This window comes from Amblyomma americanum, chromosome 1 (assembly GCF_052857255.1).
Source record: "Amblyomma americanum isolate KBUSLIRL-KWMA chromosome 1, ASM5285725v1, whole genome shotgun sequence".
NCBI lineage: Eukaryota > Metazoa > Arthropoda > Arachnida > Ixodida > Ixodidae > Amblyomma > Amblyomma americanum.
In genome coordinates this window covers 10,179,320-10,198,770 of record NC_135497.1, presented here as the reverse complement: position 1 = coordinate 10,198,770, position 19,451 = coordinate 10,179,320, and the positions used below count along the sequence as shown (strand labels likewise).

Genomic DNA, 19,451 nt, shown 5'->3' with positions numbered 1-19,451 from the left:
ATATCAGAACAACTGATTTAACGAGGCTTTACCTTTCAAAGAATATTGTTTGCAATGCTCATCTCGGCGGCATTGTCGTGACGCTTTCTACTGCCGAAAACAGATGGCGCAACTGCCGCCATTTTCTGTAAAGGGCTTCACCCTACAGTGGAAAGCAGCGGGGCTGACTTACCCAAGACATTGGGGTTTAGGGATAGTGAAAGGAAAGTGGATTTTAAGAGGTTAGAAGTAACCAAGCGAAGGTTATCTGATTGGTGGCTAAAATCAAGACAGGAGTATAATTTCACAAGACATGGCTAGGTGGCTTGAGCCACCGCCCGATGTAAAGGGTTCAGCCGTATCCATCTATCCACCCATCCATCCATCCAGCGAAAAAACGTCGTCTGCGGGTTTTGGTTCGCTGATCTCTACGTAAACGATTACGTTTTCGCATCATGCACGGCTCAACTAAGTAAGTACCGTTGTCAAACTTGTTACGATACAAAAGTTACCATAATACGCAAGCTCCGTGTGCAGTTTCAACGCAAATGAGCCAGCGGTTGAGGCGGGGAAAATTTTGAAAATCTTCACGGTATTAAACGCACAATACTGTATGAATGCAGACGACGCTCTGGGCTGCAGCTAGGGTGGCTAGAATCCCCATTCTGGCCACCCTACTGCAGCTATAGTGCCTAGAACATACTGGCTAGTGCGCCGAGCGCTCCGCAATGGGGGATGGTAGCGCCGTTTGCAATGAAAGCCCACCGATGGCGACAGAGGGCGCTGCTTGTCGGGAGGGTGCTGTCGCAGCGGACGACGCGGTTTCCTTGGTTCGGAAGGCAGCAACCTGGTCTTGTGCGTGCATGATTAACCTGTTTGTGCGCGTATTTTTTTTTGTTGAGCGAGGTGCATTGTTTGTTGTACTGTATGGCTGCTTGCACATGCATGTCATCGCGTCCGCTCCTGCCTGTAGTTCTGTGTGAATTCGTCGGTTTTGTGCGCGCGTTCTGTGCGCGCGTGTATCCATTCTGCGCATTCTAATGGTGTAGTAAAATAATCGACTGAGCTCCCGATTGCTCTTTTCACGTGTCCATCACTAAACGAGCTAGATGGTACAGCACAAAAAGATGTCATAACCAAACCGACCATGCAAAGAGACTTGCTTTCGTGTGCCCCTGTGTAAAGGCGGTTACCGCTCGAACAAGGAGCGTGTTTCCATATGTTTACTGCACCACCTTATGGTATACACGGCTTGCACAATGGGAACGAAACTTCAAAAGAGAAGAGAGAAGGCATAGGCCGGCGAAATCACTCGTGAGTCGACTCACTCGGGCTCACTCACGTTCATATCAGATCATGATCTGAGTCGTGGAGTACGTGAGTCCGGACTCACGTACATTCAGATCAAGTTCTGAGCCGTGAGCGAGCCCGGGCTCATGTGAATATCATGATCTGTGTTGTGAGTTCGGGCTCGCGTTCAGATCACAATGTCATTTGTGAGTCCGGGCTCACATTCAGATCATGATGCGAACCGCGAATACGGGCTCACATTCAGGTCATGATCTGAGCCGCGGCGAGAGTGGGCCCTGTTCAGTCCGGTACTCAGTGGGACTGTCAAATCAAAGAAGTCCATGATGTAACGTCGAGCAATGCCATGATCTCAAGTAAATCGATGACGCCGCGATTGGGCACGGGTTTGTAACGTTCGTATAAATGTGTTTCCTGCGCACTCGCAACATTGAATAGCTTTTGGTCGAGATGTTGATGTAGAGCAATTTTATTGTTTCGTGGTGCTGCACTCTAGAACATTGCTGAAATGCGAGAAAAGTTGATTAGCCACCGCGCTTGGTCTCGTTGGATATTCGCTATAGCTTGCTGAATCGCGGTTGTCCTAGCAATTCGTTTGCCGTTTCTTTAATTGGTTGCAGAACACATTCAGCGGCCTAGCTGAGATTTTTACGACCCGCGAGCGGCACCTACAGGCTTCTGAGCCTGGCCAGGCTATATACAGTATTGTGCGTTTTTATCGCTGACACTTTCAAAAATTTCCCCGCCTCAACCGCTGGCTCGTTTGCGGTGAAACTGCACACAGAGCTTGCGTATTATGGTAACTTTTGTATCGTAGAAAGTTTGACAATGGTACTTACTTTGTTCAGGTGCACATGATGCGAAAACGTAAGCGTCTACGAGAGATCGGCGAGCCAAAACCCGCAGACGACGCTTTTTCATTGAGAACCGGCAGTGGGCCATCTGTTTTGGGAAGTGGAAACCGTCACGACAAGGCCGCCGAGGCGAGCATTGCAAACAATATTCTTTAAAAGGTAAAGCCTCGTTAAATCATTTGTTCTAATATTTCTCCGCTTAATTAGTCGAAAATGTTGTAAGCGCTTCAGTAGGAGCAGACGAAACGACAGGAACGGCATATTCAAACGGCCCGCGCTCCTTGCAACGCTCTCCTCGACGGCCTTGTCGTGACGCTTTGCGCTACCGCAAACAGATGGCGCCACTGCCGCCCTTCAGCGAAAAAGCGTCGTCTGCGGGTTTTGGTTGCCGATCTCTACGTAGACGATTATGTTTTCGCATCATGCACGGCTCAACTAACTAAGTAAGTACCGTTGTCAAACTTGGTACGATACTAAAGTTACCATAATACGCAAGCTCTGTGTGCAGTTTCAACGCAAACGAGCCAGCGGCTGAGGCGGGGAAATTTTTGAAAGTTTCAGCGATAAAAACACAATACTGTATATATCTGCATAGGCTAGCTGCAGTTAAGCTCATCGCATCGCCGTGTCTTTGGCATTTTAGACACGTAACTTGGGGGCTGTTGGGAATAAAAACTATTCATCTGTCCTTTGTGAGAATTTATAGGAGTCCTGAGTCAAGGGCATCCTGGGTTAGCTATGAGTTGAAATGCGCAAGTGCGCCCGAAATAGTGATGCGCAGGTGAGTCACCAGAGAGCTTCCCCACGGTAAACCGCGTATGAAACACGACACGATATTCACGCATTATCTAAAACACATTGTACTGGAAATATCAGCAAAGAGAAAAACTAGAAATCTGTGCGAGCAAGAGCCTCCAGCAAAGCATCACTGCTAGGCGTGCTGTGTCAGAAGCCTCCGAGTTATGCTACCATTGAGTGCCAAATCGGGTGCCGACAACGAAGCTCTACTAGTTGAAAAATGCACCACACGCTTTGGTTCTAAACAAGCAAGCCCTGGTGAATTGTGAACGCCTGCCGACCACCAGCGATAGTGCAGTGCATGCACCGGTCCTATACTCTACGAGATCTCTATTCCAGTTACATGGTTGGAAGTGCCATCTGTGTTAGCAGATTAATTAGCTTATGCCTATTGTGGAGCTGAAGAACACAACTTTGTTTGATGGGCAATCAGCGGTAGCCGCGGTGTACCTGAGGGGAATTGAAAGGAGTCAAAACATATATACCATCACAATTAACTTGCAAAGAGGCCGAATCCTTGGTCAAGGAGGTTTCCTTCACAAATCTTAGTTGTGGATGCGGCGTATATAAAGCCGGCATCAGTGAAGCACGCTTCCAACAAAGGCAAGTTTTTTTGCTGAGAAGTGTTTGTTATCTGCGAGGTCCGAAGGAGAGTCCTCAGCTTTCTTTAAGTACCAAAGCATTGTGGCTCAAAACCAAGCACGCACCACACCTAAATAAAAGCCCATAAAATTAACTGGCGCGTTTCACCTACTTCGTTAGAGAAAATGTTACCGAAAGAGTACTTTTGTAATCGCGTCTAGAAAACAAATTCTTTGTTCCCTTCGTAAACACCGGATGTTCGAAGCTCGAAGATGAACTGAACTTCATAGAAGCTTTCTCGCAAGAGACAAGCACTGAATGTGCAGCTTCTAGTCGGAGACTCAAAAGAGACACTGAAACCTGCAATCAGCTGCCTCCATGGCACCTGTGGTCGCTTACGGCTTAACGAAAGAAAATACACAGCGCTCCTGTACCTGATGTCACGAGAGCGAGGCGGCGCGACCCGCACAGTGATCTGTGGACCCGCACCCTCCTGACTTGCCCACGCGGCGTCCGTCGACATTCATCGCTCGTGATTAGGGTGGCTACCCTGTCGCGGTGCCACCAGGGAGGCCCCGGTCGGCTCACTAGTCGGCCGGTATATTCTGGGCACTATAGCTGCAGCGCCACCTTGGACCACACACACTATAGGATATACTAGCCTAAGTTAGACTTATTGAATATTCTTTGCTGTACATTTCTTTTTGAAGTTTGCAAAAAAAACACTTTAAATAAACATTCAACGAATTCAGTATTTTATTGTATGCAAACTGCGGAAATCAAACAACAATGTTCAAAATTATATTGCAAATCTCTGGCAACAACAAACTTTGGTCAGTAGATTGCAAATATTTACATTCATCTGTAAGGAAATATACACCGTAAAATTTTATTGCAACATAACCTATTTAAAATGTGATCCAAATTTTATATCATGAAATTTTTTTTGTTTGCCCCAAGAACTGGCCACACTGTGACTCAAGAACGTCTGGCCACATTAAAGAATAAAACTTGCTTTGTCTGCTGACACAATAAATTTACTGTTTCGTAAATAAAGGAAGAAAAGAAAACAAGTGCTTTGTTTACGATACTGGAGGTTACTTTCAGCAAACACCTGCACCTCCTCCACCTCAAAGCTAAGGGGCGCTACAAAAGAGACGGGGATAAAACTGAACTTTAGTACATAAAAATAAATAAACAAGCTTTTTTGGCAGAAAAGAACCCAATAAAAATCAAATCTGGTCATAAAAAGTGCATGCTCAGTGGAGGAACAGAGAGAAAAAAAAAACATTTACAATAAGCAGAGGCTGGAGCTTTGGGGGGAACCCCTAGTGGAAACCTCAGCTTCATCAACACCTCCGTGAGGTCAGGATCAACGTTTACAGATATTATAGGAAGTGTTATTCTTATTGGACTTCCCAGCATTTAAGCGGTGCGGCACTGCTTTATGATTATCTGATATTCAACAAATATGACTGCCTGCTTCATACGCGGTTGCACAAGCGGCTAAGGATATGTAAAAATGGCTGCAATTTGCTCACTATGTGACCTTCTGTTCCTGAAAAAGTGAAAAACAGGAAGATCCCTGCGCAGTCAGACTGCTCGAGAAAACACACAATATATGTGACTAAGTTTCAAACAATCACTTAGCGTAGAAGCGTAGACATCAATGGTGACGTCGTGGAGATACACAAGGCGCACTGACGAAAAAATCCGCTCTACGCGACTTCTGATCAATCCTGCTTATCCACCTGTCGTTTATCTTCAAAAAGCGGCGATCGCCGAAGATCTAGGGTGGACAGAGTTTATAGCAGCACGCAACCTGTATCTTTTAACTCAGGTTAAGAAAGGCGAGCCACATAATTATTTGGAGAGCACTTATCTCACAGCTATTAGCGAAAACGATGCTTCGCACCCTGCGACTTCCTCAGAGTTAGAAGATCTCACAAGGTCAAATTACTTTAATGCCGCTTTTAGAACCGGAGCCTGATCGTCTGCAAGTGCATTTTCTTTTGAAACGGAAAGAAGAGGCTGTTTATCTTCAAGAGAATTGAGCATCAGTTTTCCAGCTGGCTGGAACGCTAGGTGAGCCCAATTGGTTCATTCGTTAACACACATGCATTTTTTTTGCAAAGATGAAAAAAAAATAGATCCGTGCAAAGAGAGCGTCTATAGTGGTGTTAGGTCGCCCGGGCCCAGAGCGAGGCTGGAGCAGCCTAACACCGGATGGAAAAATAAAGGAACGCTAGTAGGAGTTTACCTCTAAATACGCCCACAATATAAATTGGCAATAAATTAAAGTGCATCATTTCATTTTTAATAGCCTTAATATCGTACTTTTATTACTCTCAATATAGTTTTCTTGGTGTCACTTCTTTGGTGATTGCTTACCTCATACGCGATCCTTCATTAGAAATGTTCCCATTAAAACGATGGTACGTTGTCCAGTGCTGCAGTTAGAGTATATCATGAATCAGTACTTTGAGGAATGTTGCATCATGAGCGGCAACGTAAACCAGATGAGCGGGGCGCTGAGCGCACTAAAATTATTGGACGTCGCTGGGACACGTGTGCACGGAGCTATACGGTGGTCTGACACGACAGACGACGAGCAAATGCATTTTAAATTATACCGCAACACGCCTAAATTAGCCCCATATGCACACTAGTTCGTGTGCACTCTTGTCGCAGGTGTCAGCACGGTGAACGCCGCATGTAGACGCATCTCTTTGCTGTGTGCTAGCAGGAGCGGGTGCGCAACGTATATAGTGCTACCAAAAAAAAAGCCAACGTGACTCAAACTTTTATCCACGCGATAAAACAAGTGTGCCGTATTGAAATAATGACTAGTTGTCGAAGAGGGTCGCTGAACAAACATTGCACCAGCGAACTCGGAAACCCCTGCGCAAGCGAAACGCTGGGTGCTAGCAGACGACGCTTGCTCCGATAGCTCAACCGTCGACCGCAGCGCCGCGGTGGCAGGAACCGCGGCGGGCCGGCTCCTCTCCGTGGGCGCGCCGAGGAGTTTCGAAACTGAAGTATATCTACAAACGTTGGTCAGAATGGAATAGAGAGTGAAAGAAAGTGAAGAGAAAGAGGCGCAGTAGTGGAGTGCTCCGGATTTATTTCGACTACCTATGGTTCTTTTGCACAGCCCACGGGTGTGGCAATAAATGCAAGAACGCAACACGTTGTACCTAAAAAAATTAATGTGGATTAACTCAGCTAATACAGGGTATACAAAGCGAAAGATGTCGGCGTTCACTGTGTTCATTGGCGTTGGCGTCGACAATGTTCTAGACGGCGATCGCCTTGAGCAAAGGAAGGGCGCATAATTGGCTCCCAGGATATGCGGATGCCTCATTCGTGCTTTGATACATGTGGCGATGGTGAGAGAGAGATGTGGCCTGATTGCATTAGCGCTGACAATGTTGTGGCTGACATGCGGCACTGCAGCAATAGCTATAGGCCGCAGCGTTCATTTGGTGATCAATCTCTCGTGATCAACCATTAACTGCATGCCACCTCCCAGGCTGGCAGGGAGGGAGCGCTGTCGGAGTGTGCGGAAAGCAATCAAAGCAGGCTTTTGCAGTTGGACACCAACGCCACGTACGTACATGAAAGCGAGATTGAGGTCTCCACTGACCCACGGAGCCGGGTGTGCGCCTTTCCTTTCGTCAAAATGAAGGGCGTTTGCTAAGTTGTCAACGCCAATGAACTCTATGAACGCCGTCAGCTCACTTGTTTTGTTTGGTTTTGAAGCGAGAAGCTTCACTAGGCTCGTCAACACCGGGTTTCGCGTGAGCCACACTACAGATTTGCCACAGCTGCGCATGCGCGAAACCGAGTGACCTCACGCGGAGCACAGGTGGCCACTGCTGCCGCAGCCGTCGTCGCCGCCGCGCGCTGCCTCCGTCGTCTGACCTTTCGCCATAGAAGGAGAAGAAGACCTAGAAGTGGTAGCGTGGGAGTTGGCTCAAACGTTTTAGAAAAGCTCGAAAGGTATACCCAAATTGTAACCCTATGTATGAAACCTTAATCTAAACCACGAGCATCGCCACGAAGCTTTTCGCTTCGAGATATCCAGGCTTAATAAAGCCTCAGCCCAACTTTTTTGAGGACAGGAAATGGCATAGTAACCGTCTCACATATCTCGGTGGACACCCGAACCGCGCCGTAAAGGAAGGGATAAAGGAGGGAGGGAAGAAGAGAGAAATGAAATTGAAAGTTGGATTTTGAGGAAAGGCGCAGCGCTGCAGCGGCGGAACACCTGTGGCGCGGTGCTACTATAGTGGCGCATGCGCAGTAGTGACTAGGGAGCGAGAGAGAGAGAAATATCCGCGGCGAGGAGCGCGTTGTGACGTCGTGTGCATCCTCGGAGCATCGCCACAGCGAAATCGCAAGTTCGCGGCCAGTAAAGCTTTCGCTGTAAAACAAAAACTGCTTTCCGTGCGCTGCTGCGTCTACGTGTGGTAAAGGGTTTCACTGCTTGCTAGCCTCGGCAATAAATTAAAGACTAGCTTTAGGCTTGGTCCGTGCGAGGTTAGACGTAAACAAGTTCGCGTGCTTGTCGTTCAAATGCATCATTTTGAGATGATATATCTAAAAAATTTCGTCTGAAAGAATAGGGGGATGGGGGAGCAAACTGAAGAAGCAACATTCGCCAGAAAAATGCAAAGCTTGCAGTGAACTGCAGGCAGAGCTGCGCAACTCGCCTATGCGCAGCTTAATTATATACGTGCTAAGTCTGTCTGTCTGACTGAGCTAAAACGCCGATGTTGGGCTGTCACGGCACTTGGGGCGTTGCGACACTGCACAGTGGCTCAGCGCTGAAACGACACATGAGCTATGAGACACCGTAGTGGAGGGCTCCGGATTAATAGTGCGCACTGACTGCGCAGTACTCACGGGGGTATGTCCTGTCACGCAGGGCTGTTTGGAGGCCACACAAGCAAGGCTCTCGAAGTCAGTTCGGACGGCGTCATATGCAACTTCAAAGTTTTGGCCACTAGTTCTGACATCCTTCACCGTGCCACGTACGCCAGGCGATATGCCTAAAGCCCCATCTTCATGGCCATATGGTTCGTGGAAGTCTCCATGATGACTTCTATCGAAGTATGCAAGAAAATAGGAATGCGGTCCCACAGCAAGCGTCGTCGCCACAGCTTTTAAGCACGGCTACTAGGATTGGTTGCTTTTTTTAGGCACCCAGTCCTAGTTCCGCGTACCGTGCGAGTTTCGAAAATTGGTTTCGAAAATACCATGATCGCGATGTTTCTTCGCTCGCGGTTGTAAACTACTGTGGACGGCCGTTGGTTGCTTGCTCCATTCCCGTCAGATCGCCTGAAGAGGCCGAGGAGGCGGCCATAGCCTTGGCGATAGTCTCCACCTCTGCAGAAACCATCTTTAGCGGCTCTAAATCTGCGATTCGTAATTTCGCCAAAGGCCAGGTCTCCCCCGTCACCCTATCTCTCCTCCGCTCCACCAAGGACCAACTCCGCCCGATCCAATTGATCTGGGTCCCTGCGCACTCATCCCACCCAGGGAAAGAGGCGGCCCACAATCATGCCCGAGGATTCGTCGACCGTGATGAGTTGTCGCCTGTCCTGCGGACGGCGAGAGATCGTATGGTTACATTTCATGACGTAACCATGCACTACCGCTTAGGTAGACTTCTATATCCCCCCGCACATATTTCTCTATCCAAACCCCAAGAGGTTGCGTGGAGGGAACTCCAAAAGAACACCTTCCCCAACCCCGCGATATATGCCTGCGTCTACTCTCCCTCATGTCAACTATGTGGCCAACATGCCACTCTATCCCACATACTCTGGGCTTGCCCTCAGGACTCCCCTCCGCGGGGTTTGCAGCTCTCGAATCCAGACCAGTGGGATGCCGCATTGCTTAGTTTCGACTCGGACACACAGCTCCGGGTTGTGACGTTGTGACAAGAGCCCTAGAAGTCGCCGAACGCCACGGGCTCATGGCCACTTGACGGGGCTATAACCCCACACCAACCGGTGTACCTTGGTCGACGAAAATAAAGTTTATCCTCCTCCTCCTCCTCCTCGAAAATTGGTGCAGCAGCGATTAGCGGCTGCGTTTTTATGGAGGACAAACGCTAAGGCGCCCGTGTGCTGTGCGATGTCAGTGCACGTTAAAGATCCCCAGGTGGTCGAAATTATTCCGGAGCCCTCTTCTTCTTCTTCTCCTCAAGTAATACTCCACTACGGCACCTCTTCTTCCTTTCTTCTTTCACTCCCTCTTTTATCCCTTCCCTTACGGCGTGGTTCAGGTGTCCAACGATATATGAGACGGATACTGCTCCATTTCCTTTTTCCCCAAACCAATTATTATTATTATTATCAGCCCCATTTTGAGTGCATGAGACCAGCATTCATGCATAATTTGGCTGCATGGATCTCGTTCGTAGGATGCGAGCAGCTTTCGCAACACAAAAGGCATGCGAAAACATCGCAAGATTTCCAGCCACGTCAAGTCACAAAATGTGACAGCGCCAGCGGGACTAGAACCGTAGAACGTAAGATTCCCACCCGCTGAGGAGAAATACAGCGCACGAGACGGGACTACTGTTGTTGCTGTGTATGTTTACCCCTGTGCACTTATAGCGAGTTATGTGCACTTATAGCGAGTGACACTCCCCGTGAGTGCACTGAACTTGCACGCTTGACAGGGGCATAACTTCTTGCTTCGTCCTGTCCCGCCTTGTCCACTGTATTTCTTCTGTAGTGGTTTCGCGTTAGTGCCGCTGCATGGCGCCACAAGTAAAAAAGTCGCAAAGCGGGAAATTTTAAAATACTGGTGACGATTGCTACACACGCATCTTTGAATGCCTTTTGCCCACTGAGGGAGTACGAAGTGTCAGTATTCCGAAGGCATAGTGATGTCGTACTGGCCGCAATTTTAATTCCGGTTTTACTCAAGCCGAGGGAGCCCTGAATATCTAAATGCAAACTTTCTTTTTATTCGCAATTTTTCGTCGTCACTATGACGCGGAAGCTCCGTACTTCCGTGTTTCATTCGCATTTTTCCCACCCCGTGCCCATTTTCGGGCTGAATAGTAAGTACGTCGGCTAAAAGTTTCAGCCCATTCTTCACTGCTCATGCATCAAGAAGCTTTGGTAACTTCTGTGAACTTTGAGCGAGTGACATGGCCACCAGTTTCGTCAGGGTAGCTGCGATGTGCAGGACCTAGGAGGGAGCGAGGCGCGGTCCGTTCGATTCGCCCTACGTACACAGCGTGAACCAATACATGTCAGGACAAAACAAGTGCCCCACTCATATGCAGCGTCAGTTCAGCAGTGCAGGCGCAGCGCACTGCTAAACTGAACAGGAACGAACGCTCAAAGAGACACTAAGGAGAAATTGAAGTTGGCTTGTATCGTAAGAATACCAGCTCCTGATCACAAAAACGTCACTCTTACTGAAAACAAAGCTCTTGCAAGGTAGAAAATAGCAAGAACCAAAATACAGGTATCGCCGAAACAGGCCAATCTCGCACCTGAACATCGGGAGAAGAAACTCTGCAGAACTGCACATGCGCGCACAGAGCAGAGGTGGAAAGGAGGACACAGGGGACGAGTGTTTTTGGTTGACGGATGTGACGCCACAGTTTTTCTTATTTTGCTTTTTCCCGGCCTCTCAAAAAGGAGAACACAGATGACGAGTTTCTGGTTGACGGATGTGACGCCACAGTTTTTCTTATTTTGCTTTTTCCCGGCCAATAACCCCCAAACCTCTCACACCCTGGTAGATGCGAGCTCGGCGAATTTTGCTTTTAGGTCATGGTTTAGGCAGTTATACCTTCAGCCTTCTCCCGACTGAGGTGAGTGATGTGATAATACTTCGCTGTGCACACGCGATGTTGTTGCGTACTTGCCCGCCAACTCGTGTTCTTCGTCGCTCCCTCATCGCCCAGCAGCTTGTTGGCAGAGCTGCTGCACGACAGCGCAAGTGTGCGATGGTTTTGATTATTAATGCGGCGCCATCGGATGTAACAATTTTGCGACAGCCTCCGAGTGAAGGCGCGCGGAGACCGCGGAGTGGCGATGAGGTCGTTTATTTGCGACTGTTACAAGTTTGCTTCTGTGCACCGATCGATAGCCGGTGGCCTGTAACGAAAGTTCTGTCTTTTTCAAGATTCATCTTCGCGCATGGCCTCTTTATAAATTTTGGCCGCAGTCGTTGTGTCTGAGTGTGCTAGCTAGCGTAACCGCGCTGACTGTGATTTTATTGCATTCCTCGCAGCTTCAGCAGACGGGGTACGCGACTTGCGCTATGAAACCGTCGGGCTTCGCGACAGGTAGGTGGCACTTACCTGTGCGGACCACTCGCATGTTTATTTTTCACGCGGTGATGCAGTGCAGAAAATCACCTTCTTTGTGGGCACTGCCGAAGGACGAAATGGGTTGCTGGCAAGGAAAGTTGGCTCATTGTGAAATAAAACTGGCGTACCTCGTAGTGGCACCAACACTCTGTGCAGCATGAGATTGCAGTAAAGTTTGTGCACAGAACATGTATGTAATGCATTCATTGTGTTTACTCGCTCAGGCCTGTCACTGCCAAGTAACTCATTTGTAAGGCGATGGACGCCACAAGGAAGTCATTTTGCATACAGAGATGACTTCATTAGCCTTCAGCCTTCGAGGTCTGTTGAAATATTTGTAATTTTACAGCCGAAATAACAGCATCAGTATAATTCCTTGAGCTTGTTTAAACACCTTGATTTAACATTTGGGATGCCTGTCCCTACCAGTTTCTCAACATTTGTTCTGCATGCTACAGTGCATTCTAGGAAGCTGTGGGAAAGATTTTCAGAAAAAATAATCTATCCATTAATAACAGACAGTGCGAGAGCTAGCGGCCGCTTCATGAGCCTCACGTGGCCGTCAAGCAACAAGGCAGCTCTGCTACTATAACCACTTTCCTGTGCAGTCCCATGCAAGCAACATATACGGCACTTACTCCATCGATGGATCCACTGCACTGTTTTTGTTTGTTGCTGATTAATTGTCTTGTAAATGCACTAGATGTTCATGTGTGTGTTTGCCAGTAGCTGCCAATGTCATTACTTTGTTTTTCGACTGCTGCAGGAGCCCTCACTTGTTTTACTCATTCTGGGAGCGAGATTGTTGAATTTATCTGTGTAATCTAGCTGCAGTTTTAGCATTACTCTGGTCTGCAGTGTCCTTCTTTCTGCCTCCTTTTTTTATTTGCCTGTACAGAGGCAGTGAGCTCTTGGGGCTGATGTGCAAGTTCCCAGCTCGATTCTACCTTGACTACAGTGAGCTGGGATTGTTATGATGATATGCATACTCTCACTGTTTCCACAGGTCCAGAGTGGGGCCCTGGTTAAGTTTAAACAGTTTGCAATTTTTAAAAGCTTATCCGCATTTAATTTTATTGTGGATTGTGTATTTCGGCATCTCTGCATTTCCTGGTATGCTGTTTGAAAATTATTCTGAGCACTTTCAGCTACATGATCTGCAGAGAGAGAAGTTGGGGAAACACCATTGTGCCTGTGTAATTTCTTGCCAGGTTCGGCATGAATGCAAGATTTAGGCCGGTGCAAATCTACACTTGATTCATAAGCATACAGTGTGGCATATAAAACAAGCTAGACTCAGCCTCTTATGCAGATGTGACAGCTATGTTTTTGTGAGAGCACCTTTATGTGTGGCGATGTCTAAAAGATGTCTTTGTCCAAGGTAACTTGGCATGGAATAGGCTGTATCTGCTTGCGGTCACTTGAAAGCGTCATATTGTAACATGTATGACACAGCATGCCCTCAGATCTGATGACATCTACAGCAGTTGCTTGGATATGCCAGAATTCAGCACAACCCCTCATCTGATTCCCTTTGGACCAGATGCCCAAATGGCACCTCAATACATCCAAGAATACATGGATCACCACGTGGTGATCGACTACGACTGCTAGGTAATTTATAATTGACTTCTGTGTTGCTGTTCCAGTTTCGATTTTATCAACTGAACAATGCCTGTGATGTGTAGTTGGCCTTAAGTCACATGATGCATGAAAACACTGCAGTATAAATTCTGATAAGTAGGTTTAATTCACTACAACACTTTAACCAGCCTACGTCAAGAAATAGAATGGCAGCAAACAATGTATCATTAACTATATTGCCATTTTTATTGTGCCTCAAGTGACGTATAGATCAACTACACATCAAAGCCATTGTTTGGTTGATGAAACTGAAACTGCAGCAAGAAGAAATTCAATTATAAATTTTCTAGCGCTCATAGGTGAATGCCACGGGGTGGTACATGTAAAATAATGTCTAATGCGTCATTTGAAAGAAAACGCAAGCAAAAATTTGGTGTCTGTTGACCTTTAGGTGCTCTTGTAGAGGAGATACGGAGCAGAAAGATTTCAATTTATGAGGGTTTAACGTCCCAAATACACTCAGGCTATGAGGGATGCCTTAGTGAAGGGTCCGGAAATTTCAGTAAGGCTGCGAACTGGGCGAGTTGGTACTGATTCATATTTGAACAGCGCAATAAAACAATGGGACACAACGAATAATGGACACCACAAGCGCTGACTCGCAACTAGATCATTATTCACTGCAAAGGTCTCTTAAATATAAGGAAGAACAAACACAAAAGAGAGGGGAAACAAAAGAAAACAAATATTATTGAATGCAATTTCTAGTACCATAGGCTCCCCTCTTTTTAATCTTTCTAACCACCTCCCAGTAGGCAATTCTGCTATCATCGTGTCCATCATCACTGTATATGTGTGCAGGGCCAGAGTTCTCTCCTGGCATGTCAGGTACGGGCTTTGCCCTCCTAACGTTCAAATGATGTGTGGTTTTTTAGAGCCGTCAAGAAGACTTACCAGGTGAGTATGCAAGATCATGAAGTCCGAATTGTGGCGTCAAGCACGGTTCTTCAAAGACCATCTTCGGGTTATTTGTGGCAGGACTGGTCAGCAGCAAGGATTCTCGGAGTGGTGTGCGACGATAGAACTCATTACAGAGTTCCTCTGGAACTCAGTCCGCGCAGGCTTGCCGAGAAAAAGGACGCTGCAGAGCAAGGAAAGGTCGTTGTCCTGGGCGACTGCGACGTGCCGGAAAAACACCTAGGAACACTCTGGTTGGGACTGAGGTTTGCATATGAGCAGCGGTTGAAAGCTATCGAGAAACTTGCCTTGTGAAAGAAAATTTCCCGGCTGGCAGGCAAAGAAAGCCAGTTTCAATGCATCTCTGAATGTGTCGATGTTTTCGAAAGAACAAAGGAGAAACAAGGAAATTACTGCTGCATGATGAAGCTCGTTGACTTCGCAGCATCTAGTGGCCTCAGAATAATGGTCAACGACAAGGAAGGGTGCTTCGTCGTTCTCCCTGCTGGCTCCTTAGAAGAAAAAGCGCGTAAAGCCTTAACATTGAACTTCAAGTCTGTGACATTCAGAGCTAACAAAGTCAAGGCAAGTGCCCTTCGTCTTTTGGAGGGAAACAACTTGGAACGTCACACTGGTTTTGTTAAGGGCGCAAAAGGATTGCACCTTCAGCTTTTCTTTACTGTGAAGACACATAAGGACAATGTTCCCTTTAGATCTATCGTGTCTAAGCACGGCACTTGGCAATCCTTCGGGTCCAGCTATCTTCAAAAGCATTTGTCGTGTCTGAAAAATTTAGGATCCTTTTCACATCTCTAATTCCGAAGCTATAGTTGACTTTCTAAAATCCAATAACCCGGGAAGGTGCGATGCTTGCAGTATTGATGTGCAAGACCTTTATTATTCTCTACCCCATGGTGAGCTCATGAAAAGTGTTAAAATGTGCATTGCTGATCACGACAATGAAACGGAATTTATTGCTAGATGCGGTGTGTCCCTTGAGAGCTTCTTAGAGATTCTGTCTTCTTACCTCCGTTTAACTGTCATTGAAAGGAAAGAAAAATCATTTGTGCAGAATGATGGTGTGTGCATAGGATCTAAAGTAGCACCTGTATTAGCCAATATGCTCCTTGCAAGGGTAGATATATCCATAAACAGTAGATGTGACGGGTTAGTTTTGAGAATCTTTCGGTATGTCGGTGGCAGATGTACTGAAGGTTTTCAAAGAATGTGCTCTGGGCCTAACTTTCACGACTGAACTTCCTAAAGAAGAGGTTCTTCAATTTCTGGATTTAAGACTGTTCTTAGAAGTGCATCATGTGCCTTGGGAATACTCCCCTCGCTCTACCAAGTCTTTCCTAAATTACCAATCAGGCCACACAAAATTAGTAAAAAATGGCATTGTTTTTCTAGCTTGACAATCTGCCATGAACAAGACATGTCTTGAAGGAATCAACAAAAGCATTTTGCTTCAAGTTGGCCAATTAAAATCTAGCGGTTACCCATCTCATGTGATTTCCAGGGAAAGCGATAAACTTCTAAGATGGATCAAGAGAGGGGATAAACCAAAACAGTAAAAACAGAAGTTTGTGGTGGTGCCTTACACACATGTTGTAGGGCATGGTTTAAAGAATGCGGCGGCTAGATGTGATGTGGACGTGTTTTTTTCATCGCCAAGGAAACTTAGAGGTGTGTGCAGGCAGGTGGAAGCGAAGGCAAAAGCAACAACCGCTAAGAAAAAGAGTGGAGGCTGTCAGACCAACCATAAGAGCCCTTTTGTGCCCTGTAATGTCGGTATTGTGTACAGGATACCGTGCACTTGCGGGGTGACTTATATTGGCCAGACTGGATGTTCTGTTAACGCTCGTCTAAGTGAGCACCAGAGGTCCCAAGATAATGGATCATCTTGTAACCTTGCCTGTCACTGAAGAGAAGGTACATGCACCCCTCTGTTTTCCAACACCGTCATCTTAGATAAACATAATGACAGCCTAATGCGTGAAATATTAGAGGCTTTTCATATCTGCTTGGAAACAGATGGTTGTATCAGTGACCCTTCTGTCACACTAACTGATAAAGAGATGATGTACTTATCCGGCCAAAATGTGTAGCTTTGCGCTCGTGCCGACTGTCACCGTTGTGGGCATGATTAGCTTTTGTGTTTTCTTTTGTTTCCCCTCTCTTTTGTGTTTGTTTTTCCTTGTATTTAAGAGACCTTTGCCGTGAATGAAAGTCTAGTTGCGAGTCAGCGCTTGTGGTGTCCATTCTTCGTTGTGTCCCGTTGTTTTATTGCGCCGTTCAAATGTGAATCCGGAAATTTCAAACACCTGAGGTTCTCTAACGGGTAATGACATCGCACAATACACGGGCCTCTCATTTCCTTCTATCCCGACGTGGCTCAGAACCCAGAATCTTGTCATGCGACCTTCTGTTCTGATTTTTTCTATGTTGTGCATATTACGCATCCAACTAAAGGGCTCAACTGCATTTCTAGGAGTGCATGGAGTAGGCTGAGTGAATCAGTGTAAATTATGCTGTTTTTAGTGCTGTAATTCATTATTCTGCCCATAGCTACTAAACACGCAGCACAATATTCAGCTGTGGAATTTGATGCACAGTTTGGCAGTCTATTTCTTTCCAGTTTTCTTGTACTGCAGCACTCCCAACATATTTTCTCGATTTTGAGCCATCCGTATAAAATACTATGTACCTTGCATATTTTTCCTTAAGAGCCAGATATTCCTGTAGTATGTGTTCATGTGGTATTTGTTTTCTGCAAAAATGTGTTAATGTGAAGAGAAGCTGTACCATGGCGGCAGTGGATTACATCTTAGGGTAATTTCAGGTAGGGCATCCAGCCATCCTAACTCTTGACATTTATCTTCAAAGCGTAATAACAGGTCTTATTAGGAAATATTATTGAAGAGAGTCTTGGAAGGGCACTTTGTGACTTTGGGACAACAGAGGTGTTTCGGTAAGGACTTTAGTTTTAGTATGTATGCGCACATAAGCATTGTTCTCCTTTTTGTGAGGGGTGGTTCATCGGTTTCGACATAAATACTATTAATGGGGGATGTTCTCTATGCACCAGTTGAAAAACGCAAACATAAGTTTTCTGCCGGATCCAGTCGTCTAAGTTAGTATGGTCTCACTGACCCATACACTGCACATCCATAATCAAATGTAAAGCATACTACTGCACGGTAGATTTGTAAAAGGCATGTTCTATCGGACCCCAGTATTTTCGTGAAAGTACTTTGAGTATGTTCAGGGACTGTGAGGCCTTTTTGAGAGCATTTATGTGAGGTATAAATGTGTCTTTAGTCAAATGTAATGCCAAGAAATTTAAGCTCATTTTGTATAAGCAATTCGCTTTCGTTTAGGTGCAAGGTGGGGTCGGTTTGTAGGCCTCATATGAGCGAGAACAGAACAGCCACTGTTTTGTGTGCAGAAAACTGGAATCCAATCCTATCTGCCTATGTCACTAGTTCGTTTATTGTCAACTGTATTTGCCTCGCATGTTGCTACATTTGCGGATGCGCAGGCTATTAGAAGATCGTCAACGTAGACTAAACACATTATGGACTTTGGGATTATTTTAGTTATGAAATTCATTTTTGCAATAAAGAGCATTGTGCTTAAAATACACCCCTGAGGTACTCTATTTTCTTGAGCGAAATTCCTTGAGCATGGGTGTATGTGAAGGGAATGGTTGGACAGGAAATCATTTAGGCAGTTTAACATCTTGCCATGGATGCCAAACATTTGTAGGTCACAAAGAATTCCGAACCTCCAGGTTAAGTCGTATACTTTCTTCAGATCAAAAAAGATAGCAAGGCAGTGTTGTTTGCGTATAAAAGCTTCTCTGACTGTATTTTCAAGGCGAACTTGATGGTCAGTTGTTGAGCATGCCATTTTGAAACCACACTGATGGATGTCAAGAAATTTGCATACTTCAAGGACAAAAGATAGTTTTGTATTTACCGTATTTACGCTTATAATTTGTGCCCTCGCATAATTTGCGCACCCTTAATTTATCACCCAGGTTTACAAAAAAAAATTTTACTCTCATATTTTACGCACTGCTCTGAGCTAGACCACCATCATGCATGTGGGCTCTACCTTATGGCTCTACCCAGTAGCATTCGGCTATTCCGCGTGTTTGTTCGGAAGGCTTTTTGAATCTTTGTGCACTGGGCGTTCACGATGGTGTCAGGGACCGCTGTTACAATCGCGGCGGCACGAGCGGCATCGCCACTCGGAACGGCCAGCAGCTGATAGAAGAGCCAACACCACTGTTTGTTTGGCTGATGCATGTGACTTGACTGCCGGCTACGCTTTTCTTGGTGGCTCTGACGGCTTGTGTTCGGTTGTGTCTTGTGATGGGATATCACAATTATACGGCAAGTTTCAAACTGCTTGTCAGTGCCTTATCACGGCACGGAGCGGCGAAGCCAGCGAGAATAACCGCGTGTGCACAAGTTTGCCCACAGACGACAATTTTTGTGTCGGCAAACTTGTGTGCACATGGCTATTCTCGCTGGCTTCACAGCTCTGCGCCCTGATAAGGCGCCGACAACCAGTTTGGTCGACGCTCGCGCGGTACTGTTAAACAATTCTGTGGTGTGATAATTGATTTATTGATTTGCGGTTGCTTTCCCGAACGAAGCTGCGAAAGCAAACTTACGGAATCCGGAACTACCAAACAATTGGCTGAGCCGCAAGCGATGACACTGTTTTAGCGTCTTATTCAGCTTCGTGCAGGCACCTTCATGCCATCCTGCAGGGGTGGGGGGGTGGGTGCGCGGCCTTTCATTTAGAGTGAACTTTTTTCGGGGGGGGGGGAAGGGGGGCGCAGCGTGGGGTGCAGGTCCGGGTGCTGACGTATACGCAGCAACATACACTATACCTATATTGCGCGTTATGACCTTTGTGGAGTTTTTAAGTCGCGCTCACGAAATCCCCGCACAATTTGTGCACCCTCTTCTTGGAGCCCTAAATTCTTAATAAAAAGTGCGCAAATTATGAGCATAAATACGGCAGAG

General features: G+C 46.5%; 2 protein-coding genes across 2 annotated transcripts in view; one reads left to right on the top strand and one right to left on the bottom strand.

Moving 5' to 3' along the window:
* Window positions 1-19,451, bottom strand: part of LOC144109931 (uncharacterized) — a 147,483-nt gene that overhangs the window by 59,765 nt on the left and 68,267 nt on the right. The gene's annotated exons all lie outside the window — the stretch shown is intronic.
* The window catches only part of LOC144109942 (uncharacterized), a 47,241-nt gene continuing 39,181 nt past the window's right edge, over window positions 11,392-19,451 (top strand). Inside the window, exons 1-2 of the mRNA XM_077642723.1 lie at window positions 11,392-11,495; window positions 11,790-11,844. The gene's annotated coding sequence lies outside the window, so the exon portion shown is untranslated. The remainder of the gene's footprint in view (window positions 11,496-11,789; window positions 11,845-19,451) is intronic.